Source organism: Pteropus alecto, unplaced genomic scaffold (genome assembly GCF_000325575.1).
Source record: "Pteropus alecto unplaced genomic scaffold, ASM32557v1 scaffold50, whole genome shotgun sequence".
Taxonomy (NCBI): Eukaryota; Metazoa; Chordata; class Mammalia; order Chiroptera; family Pteropodidae; genus Pteropus; species Pteropus alecto.
In genome coordinates, this window is record NW_006431918.1 from 9,960,597 (window position 1) to 9,972,039 (window position 11,443).

The 11,443-nt window shown below is 40.9% G+C and overlaps 1 long non-coding RNA gene and 1 pseudogene across 1 annotated transcript in view; one reads left to right on the forward strand and one right to left on the reverse strand.

Moving 5' to 3' along the window:
* The first annotated feature begins 3,213 nt into the window (after positions 1-3,213).
* Positions 3,214-3,614, forward strand: LOC112474160 (annotated as a pseudogene).
* A 2,227-nt stretch (positions 3,615-5,841) lies between these two features.
* Positions 5,842-11,443, reverse strand: part of LOC112474612 — a 17,882-nt gene continuing 12,280 nt past the window's right edge. The window contains exon 3 of the long non-coding RNA XR_003044484.1: positions 5,842-6,049. This is a non-coding gene — a long non-coding RNA (uncharacterized LOC112474612). The remainder of the gene's footprint in view (positions 6,050-11,443) is intronic.

Genomic DNA, 11,443 nt, shown 5'->3' on the forward strand with positions numbered 1-11,443 from the left:
CCAAAGCTCGAGGCCGCTCCGCCCAGGGCACCTCCCCGGCCCGCCCAGCGTTCCGCCGCTCGCCCCCTTCTTTTTCCTCCGCCTTCCTTCTTCCTCTCCACCCCTCCCTTCCCTTCCTTTCCCCGGACGCCTCTTCCTTTTCTTCCCCACGCGCCCTTGCCCCTCCTCTTCCTTCCGAGGATCCCTCGCTCTAGAGTTTCGTCCCGCGTCTCTTTTCCACCCCTGGGGCGCGTGCACCTCCTCTTTCCTTGGGGTCCCCTTTGGGTGACTCACTGTCGGCTCCTCTCGGCAGGGACAAGGAAGGGACATCTTAAGAGCAGCCTCTAATCCCGCTGCCGGGCGACAAAACTCAAGTTAGGGGAAATGACTGACTCATCTCATTTATCCTGGGACGGACCCAGAGCTGTGAAGGGACTCGCACGCAGAGCTCTCTCTTTCCTTGTTCACGTTCCCTTAAAGTAAAATGCGTGTTAAATCTCCGCTTTAGACAAATGCTTACAAAGGCAGGGGGCGTTTCTTCGGAACCAGGCAGCATCTATGACTTTCTGCGTGTCCACACTGCACGACTTGGTGGGAGGGAGAGGGTGGCTAAACCACTGAAGAGTTGTTTCTGTTGCATTCAGCAGATTACATTAGCTTGGGTAGGTAAAGATGATCTTTGTTCTAAAAATAACCCGGAAAACATGCCACGTTACGTGTGGTTTTCACCAGGTGAGTAACGATCAAAGAGAATGTCAGTGCACCTAGAAAAGTAAACTATTCCGTGTTCTGAAACAACGCAAATGTGTCCCCTAAAAAAGTTAAACCTTTTTAAATTATGGAAATGTATACCTAAAAGAAATAATTGTTAAAGTTTTCATAATGGCAACTATTATGCAATTATTATGTGCCAGGTACACACTAGGAACTCTATATACATTTTTATTTACAAGCTCACAACAGTTTACATACATGTTTACTAATGAAGTTAGCACCAAGAAACTTCAAAGTGATTCTTTAAAACATTCAGACTGGAGCTGGGTAATTAAGAATCTGTTTGGACAGCACGTTGTAGGAGTATAACCCTCAGGACCAAGTTAAATAAGCCTCCTACTCAATCAGCTCTTTTGTTACAAAACACGGTGAGTGCCTAACCCAAAGATAAACAGATAAATATTATAATTTCAATGTCAGTCCTCCAGAGCTTAAAATATTTTACAAACAACTTTTAGGTGTTGAAAGCTTCAGTCCCTACTAAAATCAGCAGGGGACTGAAGTCTAAAGAGAATAAAAGAGGCAAATAAAGAGAGAAAACACTCAAGAACAGAAGGGATGTAAACAGTGAGGGCCTGGCAAAACAGCCAAACACTGATAGGCATTCAATCCTCTGGGCAAAAACCTAAGCCTTTCCACAAAAAAAGGAATTGCTGAAACGCCCTCAAATTGTTAAATATGGAGTTAACACAGGAGCCAGTAACTCTATTCCCTAGGTAGATACCCGAAAGAGAAACCTAACTTTTCTTACAAAGAGAGAAAGGATGATAGATTTTGAGCAGGAACCTAACAGTCTTTGCTACAGGCCAACACCTTTATGAGTGAGGTGTACCAATTATAAGTATGGCAAAATGTAAATGTTACCATGAGAAGTAATACAAAATAAATCTTTGTCTTCCAAACTGTATTAGGCTGCTTTGACAAGTATGGAGGAGGGAAAATGCCAAAACAGCTTAAACATAAAGTTACTGGACCGTATCACTGAAAACTTCCCTGGAGAGAGGCAGAGCAGGCTTCTGAAAGCTTATCACCACTCCAGCTTTAGTTCTGATTCTCTCAGCTCTGTCCCTCTTTTTTGCTACTGACTTCAGCCTCCAGAAAACTTCCTTCATGAGAATCCAGTGGCTTCAACACTTCCAGACTTACCTATAAACAATATGTCTTCCTGAGCTAAAAAGATGCTCCCCTATCACAACTACTTCCATCCAGGCATCAAACCAGTTTAAGAGACTACCACTCCCTAACTCACTTAGACCTGGAGGCCTGTCTCTCCACTGATCACCGAGGCAAAGGTGCAGGTAAGGCCAAGCAGTATGGGCCACTCAGAGGCCATTCTCTGTGCTGGGGGCGGGGTTAATCCACCAAGATATGAGGATGCTGCATAACGATTTCATGAACTAGTAATCTATAAACTATAATGGTGACAGCTGCACAACAATGTAGATATACTAAATACCACTGAACTGTACACTTAAAAATGGCTAAAATGGTAATTTTTGTCATGTGTATTTTATCACAATAAAAGAAACAAAGTATAATAAAGACCTCCTCCCCATATATAACCATTATTAGCAGTTTGTAGTGCAACTTTCCTAAAATTATCACAAAATAGTAAGTGTGCAAATCTGTGTGACATTTTCATTACATCTTTATTTTTTAAACAATTCTTTTTCTTCACAAAACACTTATTCAGAGCTCCTGAACTAGCAATCCGGGTGCTGCACTTTGAGAAATCCTATGCTAAGGGCACTACACTGGATAAACTCTACTGAGAGTCAAGTCAGAATCTCTGTATGGTTAATTTTATGTGTCAACTTGATTAAGCTAAGGGATGCCCAAAGAGCTGGTAAAACATTATTTCTGGCTGTGTCTGTGAGGATGTTTCTGACAGATATTAGCATATGAATCAGTAGACTGAATAAAGATCATCCTTACCATTGTAAGTAGGCATCATGCAATCCATTGAGGGCCTGAATAGAGCAAAAAGGCAGAGGAAGGGCGAATTTCCTCACTTCTTGAGCCAGGAGATCCATCTTCTCCTGCCCTTGGGCATTGGTACTCCTAGTTCTCCGGCCCTTCAAACTTAGACTGGCACTTACATCATGGGCTTTCCTGGTTCTCCAGCTTGCAACTGATTATGGGACTTCTTGGCCTCCATAATTCCATGAGACAATTCCTATAGTAAATATCAATACAACAATCTCTCTCTCTCTCTCTCTCTCTCTCTCTCTCCCCCCTCTCTCTCTCTCTCTCTCTCTCTCTCTCTCTCTCACACACACACACACACACACAGAGCACAGTTCATGTCCTCATTAAATAATAGTCTCTAGTCAGAGAGAAAGAACATACCAAATAATTACAAAAACAAACATTAAAAGAAAAGTCTGGCCTTTCCCTGCTGCGCAGTTGTACAGCAGCAGAGGCTCAGGTGTACTTGTGACTCAGCTCTACCTGTAACCCACCACCTTGACTGAGGAAAGCGCTGCAGCTGGAGGTGAGTGGTAGTTAATACTGCTTTAGGAGAGGTGTGAAAGACTGCCCTCACTCACGAGGGCCTAGCACGTGGAGTTTGAGAAACGGCCAAGGCCTTAAAGTGTCGAGCCCATCACTGTGTGCTTGCATCCAACTGTGATGAGCCTGTGTACTCAAGTGGGTGGAGGCCCTTTGTGCTGAATGCCAAATAGCCTAATTAAAGTTGATGACAACAAGAAACTAGGGGAATGGGTAGGCCTCTGTAAAACTGACAAAGAGGGAAAACCTGCACCCTGCTTGGTTGCAGCTGTGTGGTCGTTAAAGACTATGGCAAAGAGTCTCAGGCCAAGGATGTCACTAGAGTACTTCTCCAAAAAATGAACAAATAAAAACCTGTTTCTTTTCTCAAAAAAAAAAACATAGAAAATAAAATGCTGATAAATTCTAGGAAAGAGCTGTACATGGAGAGCTATAACAGGGGAATTGGTCCTAATCTGAGATGTCAGTGAGGAAACTGACAGTTGGGCTGAGAGCTGCAGGATGAAGAATTAGTGGGGTAGAGGTGAAGTGGATGCAATGTGGAGAGCAAAGAAACATATCCTAAGGAAGCTTTGTTGAAGAACTTGTAGGAGAAATTGAAAAAGGCCATGTGGCTGGAGCTCCGTGGGCTGACACACAGCCTGTGCAGAGGGAGCGCGGGCCCACCCCATCTGCTTCTGCACCAGCCTTGCTTCTTTCCTTGAGAACACTGTGCCCAGGTTTCAGAACTCCTCCAGGGCCCCGACTGTTTCTAGAGAGAGCACACCTTTTCCAGCGCCCCAAGATACTGTAATTTAGAAGAGTCAGCAACCCCAAAGAGGTCGTAGAACCATTCCACTCACTAAAGGACCTTCAGTCCGCAAATACTGAGTACCTGGAGTAGGCGAGGCACTGGAGAGTTCTGCAAGGAATACTAAGGTGAGACAGTCCCTGATCTCAAAGCATTTGCAACCTGGTGTATCTGGTGTACTCTGGCCAAGAGGAATAAACTGACATATGGATAATTATAAAACACAATGCCCTGCTGTTTTGTCCAGCCAGCCCGGCCCAGCAGTCTGGCTGAGAAGTGGATGTTCCCAGTGAAGCTGGGGTGGGAAACGGGGATGTGGGCAAGGGAGGGATTTTATAATTCTCTCCTATTGAAATGAAAAGCCTCTGAAGAAATCTGGGACTCTCATCTTTTCAAGTTAGACTTAGAAGAACCTGGCTCAAGAAGATGTGGGTCAAGGCACACAGCCAGTCCCCTTCCCAGGTGGAACACCCTCTCCAGGTCATAACACAGTCACTGCTTCCCCTGCCCCCACCCCTGCTTCTGGAAAGACCTGGTGTGGAGATGAGGGAGTTGGTATATCACATCGTATACACTGATATATATCAGCAGGCACTCCCACTGCCCACAGATCACTTAGGCAAATGCTGCCCTCTTTCATCTAACATGTGGTTCAAGTGACTAAAGCAGTGGCCTTGCAGTTTATTTTCTGCAGATAGCAATAGATATAAAGTATGTTGGAAGGAATGACAAGAGCTCTAAAGAGTATGTTTTTCCCAGCACCACAAATGCCCCTGAAGTAACCCAGAGGGAGTTTCCCACAGGACGACCTTCACCTGGGCAATTATCTACTCACTGGAAAGCCAATCTGCCATGACTGGAGAGGCACATTCTCAGAGTCTATGGGTACTTGAGTAAAACAGAAAATGAAGAAAATATGAATATTCATGTCTTATCTTTTGACCCAATAATTCCAGACCTGGCAATTTGCCCAAAGAAGATAATATTGTTTTATAGATGTATATACTAAGGGCTACTCGATGAAGGGGGAAAAGAAAGGAAGCAATCTAACAATTGTAAAATAGGAAACTAAGTCAGCAAATAACTCAACAGACTCATAGATTCATGGGCTTTGAGGCCATTAAAATGATCACCTTTTTTGCTCTCAGTGGTGAACAGTATAATTTTTTAATGCTCAGCCTTCATTTGCACTTCCCAAGAGCACCTCGATTTCTACCTGGGTGTCATTTTCCCATGAAGTGCAATCTTGGTAAAATTCATGTCTCTGTCTCACACCAGGGAATCCAAAGAGATCTCTGGAGGCTCCTTCTGCTAATCCTGCCTCTCAGGCCCACGACTGCCAAGGGCCTGGCACATGCCCTACACTCAGCCAGCCAGACTCTCTTTCCTAGGACTTTGACTCTTGCGCACAGCAAAGCATGGGCAGGAGAAGCAAAGTGCATCTGGTCTAGCCAAGAGTGTCGAGAGAGACCTGCTGCCTGGCAGGCGACTCAGCTTCTTCTTCCGAGGCTGGTTCTGCAGGTTTCCTTTAGCACCCCACATACTTTGAATAAAATGCTTAAATTGCCAGAATTGTTTTTTTTTTCCTTGTCACCAAAGATTAGTAAATACCTAGATTGGTACTAGAAGGCGATGTACCTATAGGGAAATTTGTAGAGTATTTGGACTTAGTTATCTAGTTGAGCTAGAATGGAAAGAGTAACACTCCCCTTCATGTTCTAGGGGGGAGGAGCCTAGAAGCCCATGGCACACTGGAGAAAACAAATCATGTCGGCATCTTTGATCTCTTGAGCTCTGTCACATGACTTTAAGTCTTCTGCGATGGTTAATTTTATAAGCCAACTTGACTAGGCTAAAGGATACCCAGAGAGCAGGTAAAACATTATTTCTCACTGTATCTGTGAGGGGCCTTTGGGGAGAGACCAGCATTTGATTCAGTAAACTGAGTGAAGAGATCCACCCTCGCCAATGAAGGTGAGCATCATCCAGTCCAATCTGTTGAGGACACAAAAAGAACAAAAGGTAAAGAAAGGGTGAGCTGGAGACATCCATCACTACCTGCCCTTGGACCCTGGACATCAGAGTTCCTGGTTCTCAGGCCTTTAGACTCTGAGACTCATAGGAGCAGCCCTTCCCCTGGTTCTCAGGCCTACAGCCTCAGACTGAATTACACCACTAGCTTTCCTGGTTCTCGAACTTGCAGATGGCAGATTATGGGACCTCTTGGCCTCTACAACCATGTGGGCCAATTCTTATAATTAATAAACAAATGTATGTATATGTATTTTTGTATTTATATGTACGTTTGTGTGTGCGCGCGTGTGTGTGTGTGTGCGTGTGTATGTATATATCCTATTGGGTTCTGTTTCTCTGGATAACCCTCACTAAGACCTCCCCTTTTACCTGGCCTGCTTTATGCCTGTTGTGCTGATATTCCACTCCCTTGCCCCCCCCTTTTACAATTATCCCCTGGTTTTTTTCATTTCTAAATGGAGTTTTACTATAATTTCATGGAAAAAAATTTTAAAATAAGCTGGGATGGGTTTGCTGGACCTCTATTTGTATTTCCAACTCCTGCCATGGTCTCTTCTACTAGTGGGCAAGATACATGTGCAATGAACAGTGTCCTCACTTTGACATGTGGACAACCTAAAAGATGACTAAGGATATCTTATCTCATTTTTCCTGACTTTCCCAGGAGCAATGTAACCAACACATAGTATCAAAAACAGCATGAAGGGCAGTAGCTAGTAAAATAAAGCTCTTTGGAGCATGATCAGATAGGTACAGCTATTCCTTCCAGCGGCCATAGGAGAAGTGGTTGACACTGCTATACTTGCTGGCTATTTGGTGTACCAGCCAGTTTTAGAATGGCCCATGCAGTAACCTGCAAGATGAATGAAGTTGCCAGGCCACCAGTCTGCAAGGTCAACAGGAAGCACAGACAATTATAGGTTAAGTGTAGATGTGCAAGGAAATGAAGGTTTAGTAGAGCCGCCATACAGCATACAAAGCAGTCTGAACTCCATTACTAAAGCTGTTTGTCCTTTATTGTATTGTACAAATCTACATCTATTTAAATACTTTACTCTATGGTAACACTGGGGTTTTTTCGGTATAAAAAACAAAACAAAACAAAACAAAACAAAAACAACCAACCTTTCGGTAGGAATAAGCTAAAAGAAAGAATGTGTGTTTAATGAAAAATTAATTGATTTCCCATTTCTCAAACAACTCGTTAATGAACTTGTGACGTGTTCGTCAACATTTATCATCCTCCATAGGGCATTCACAGTAACATGCCAAACCACATGACAACAAGAGGGCCCAAGGTGTAGGAAAAGTGTCAGCACCTACTTCAAAATCTAGAAGTTATTAAGAAAACTGGACAAAGATGGCAATTGAACATGTTTAGCCATAGCAGGATGTTTACATATTACTCTGCAACACACAACTTTGTACTTAGATCAAATAACTGTCTTTCTAAATTAATTTTTTCCACTTCCTATTCCAAGGTTTCTCCTGGTATTTCATAAAGTGAAACAATGTGTGGGCTCTTTTAACAGCAAAAAAAAAAAAAAAAAAGCTTTGCAAATAGATAATTGAAGCCAGTTTTGTATCAATAAGTATATGAAAGAAGATACAGAGACCTTTGCCCTTTGCCCATATCTAGCTCTTCTTTCTTTTAGGCAACACTATAGGAATATACTTGCCGCCCTCTGCTGTATTACCTGTTACCAGTTCTAACCAAGTTATTCTGGCTGTCATGGAAGTAACATGTCATTTCTGGACAGAAGCATTTAATTGCTGGTGCAGGCTCTATAGCACATTCTTGCCCTGACTTGGTAATCATGAAGTCCTCATGTTCCAAACGGTGAACAATGAAATGATTGGGCCTCCATTAGCCCAAACCTCTAAAAGACTGAGAGAAGCAGACAGATTCACTGACTGGCATAGAACATGCAAGCTGAATGAGAAATAAACACTTGCTGTGTAAGTCACATGATTTGGGAGTAGTTTGTTATCTAGTCTGACTAATATAGAAGAATTCAAAGGTCTTAGGAGCAGGGGAAGAATATTGCTGATTGGATGAAATAACATACAGCAAAGGAACGACAGTATTTTTAAAGATTATTTTTAAGTTTTTTGTTTCATGGGTAGAGAGTTTCTGTTTGGGATGATGAAAAGGTTCTAGAAATAGATAGTGGTGATGGCTGCAAAACTCTGCAAATGTACTTAATGCCTCTGAATTGTACACTTAAAATGGTTTAAATGATAAGTTATATGTTATATCTATTTTACTACGATAAAAAGATCACCAAAAAAAAAGTTTTTCTACCAAAATCTCCTAGTAATGATAAGGGTTGGGAAAATAGGCACTCATTTATTGTTGTTCAGAATATAAATAGGTACTTCTCGAAGACAATTTTGGTGATACCTTTTAAAAGGTTTTGAAATATAAAGCCATTCGATTAATTTATTCCTCTTTGGGAATCTGGCCTAAAATTTAAAAAAATAATAATTTTCAAAGTTTTATATAAAATGATCGTAACACCAATACGGTTTTTAAAAGCCAAAAATGTGAAATAGTGTAAACGGAACCATGGTGGATTAAGTAATTTAGGGTATATTCATATGATTGAGTACCATGTAGATATTTAAAATTATAGAACAGAATATTAATGAGAAATATTAGAGAACTGCTCAAATACACATTTGACTCTTTAACAATGCAAGGGTTAGGTGCGCTGCCACTCCATGCAGTCGCAAATCCCTGGATAACTTTAGACTCTCCAAAAACTTTACTGCAGTTGTCCCAACAGTATCTGAGTGAGATTGGTTGTAGGACCCCATCCCCCACAGACGCCAAATCCATGGATGCTCATGTCCCCTTTATAAAAGAGTGCAGATCAATGTATACAGTTGGCCCTCTGCATCCGTGAACTCCCAACAATAGATTGAAAACAGTACAGGTATCTATTGAAAAAATTCCACATATAGGTGGACACATGCAATTCAAATCTGCGTTGTTCAAGGGTGAACTGCAACATTAAATTTAAAAAAAGACACGAAGCCTAGATCTTAAATTAAGCAATATGTTCCTAAATGTAAGGTTAGTTTGACAGCCAATGCTAGATCTATGATTAAAATTAGATTCTTAATCTATGCTGACTTTTCGTTCATAAAATTATTTTCTAAGATCGCTGTGGTTAGATGGTTACAATTGCAAGCTCTCTAAATATCTCAGATTACAATTTATCTGGGCATAAAAACAAACTCATTAAAATAACTAAATTAACTAAATTATGTCTTACCTTCCTTGCATTTAGGTTCACTTCTACCTTTACTTTTTTACCCTTTCCATTTGTAGACAGTAATTGAGAGAAGAATGGAGAAAAAAGAGACTTTGTTAGTTGTTTTCTCTGTTATCCTTTTAACATTATATCATCTTTTTTCAAAGTCTTTGTTTTTATTCTTGCTTTCAACATGACCTAAAAGAATCCTTTGTTGTTCTTTTTTTTACTACTTTTCACACCTGTAAGCTCATTCAGAATTCTGCTTTTCCTTATACTGCTTTCTAGAAATTTGGTAAATGTACATATCTATCCACTGTCTCATATTTTAGACTCAGTAGAGGAATGCCTCTGCAATCACTTTTTTTTTTTTTTTTGAGATCTCTCTCCTTCTTGCTGTTTTTCTTCCCTATTGGAATTATTTAAGACAGTCTAGAACTTGAGTTATAGTAATCCTCAAAAGTATGTGGAGACTTTCCAGGGAGCACTGTGAGCAGGGAAAATTTTGTTCACAGATTCTCAACTTCCATTCCCCAAAGTATGTGGAGACTTTCCAGGGAGCATTGTGAGCAGGGAAAATTTTGTTCCCAGATTCTCAACTTCCATTTGTCCTTTTTCCTAAAACAAATGTCTGGAGAAAAAATAAAATAAAAAATAAAACCATTTTGGAAGTTCTCCTACCCACCTCTACTTTCACAATAACCTGTTTCCCAAGAAAAACGAGAAGGCAGAAAAGTATATACAGCAAGTTTATTCATCTGCATCCTTGTCCCAAGATGTAAAAATCTCCAGGGTACCATGGGAACAATTTAAAATATTTTTCTAGAAGCCTTCTGTGATGATTAACCCACCCCAGTGCTTTCTATCTTTCCCTGTCTTATGCACATTTCTGTTAAGGATGAGATATAGCCTTAGAAACGACCCCACTGAGGTACTCTGAATACATAATAGAGTGAGGTGGTAGGAGTGATGACAATTTCCCTTTATTAGCTTGCCTCTCCCACTTTTAAATATAAGTAGAGAATGCATGGTTCTTGAAGAAGAGACCTACAAAAGCAAATAAAGACAATGTCTTTAAGAAATACTGAACACTAAATATGGCTCTCCTTTTCTCCTTTAAGAATGTAAGCTTTTTTTTTTTTTTTTTTGGTCTCTCCTCAGTAGCTTTTCCTAGAATGTGTTGTCAACTGGAAAGTTAAGCACCTTTGAACAGATGAGTTGGGCTGATTATTTAAAGTATAACTGAAAAGTATAACTACTAAGATTTCAGAGGCATAATGGATAAAGCTTGTGCCGAAAAAGTTTACATAATTTATTTCAAAATAAGTTCACACTATTCAAAAAGGGAGCTAAATCTGATTTCGACAATTTATATCATGAAATAGTTATTGATTTACTGACTTTACTGACTCCTCTATAAAATGAAGATAATAATAGTATCCTGTGAGTTGATTTGGAGATTAAGTGAATAACTATGCAAAGCACAAAGAACAGTGCTTGGTGCTTAGTAAGTGCTCTTCATGTTGGAATAATCCCCCTCCTCAGCCTTTGGTCCCTCTCTCTGTCTGTACTCAGACTCCTGGCTTTAAATATTATCTATCTGCCAATGATTCTCAAATTTGCATGTCCAATGCCTGTTCGCTCCAGAACTCCAGACCCATGTATTGAACAGCCTACTGGACATCTCCGATTGGATACCCAATAGTCATCTCAAACTCACTCTCTCCAAACTAAACTGTTCTTCCTCCTCCCCAAACCTGCTCCACCTCCAGCCTTCCCCCTATCACTTGATATCAACACCATCCTTCCAATTGTTCAGATCTCCAAAACTTGGAGTTAATCTGCATTTCTTTCTTTCTCTCATACTGCACATCCAATCTGTCTTCCTGTAAAAATATATCCAGAATCTGATCATCATTCACTACTCCCACCACTGCCCTCTGCTGCAAGTCACTCTGATCTCTCTCTTGAATTACTGCAATAGACTTCTAACTGTTTCTACCCTTGCTCCCCAATAAGTCTACTTTCAACAGGGCCACTAGAGTGATCCTTCTAAAATGAAAATCAGTTCATATCATTCCCCTGCTTAAAACCC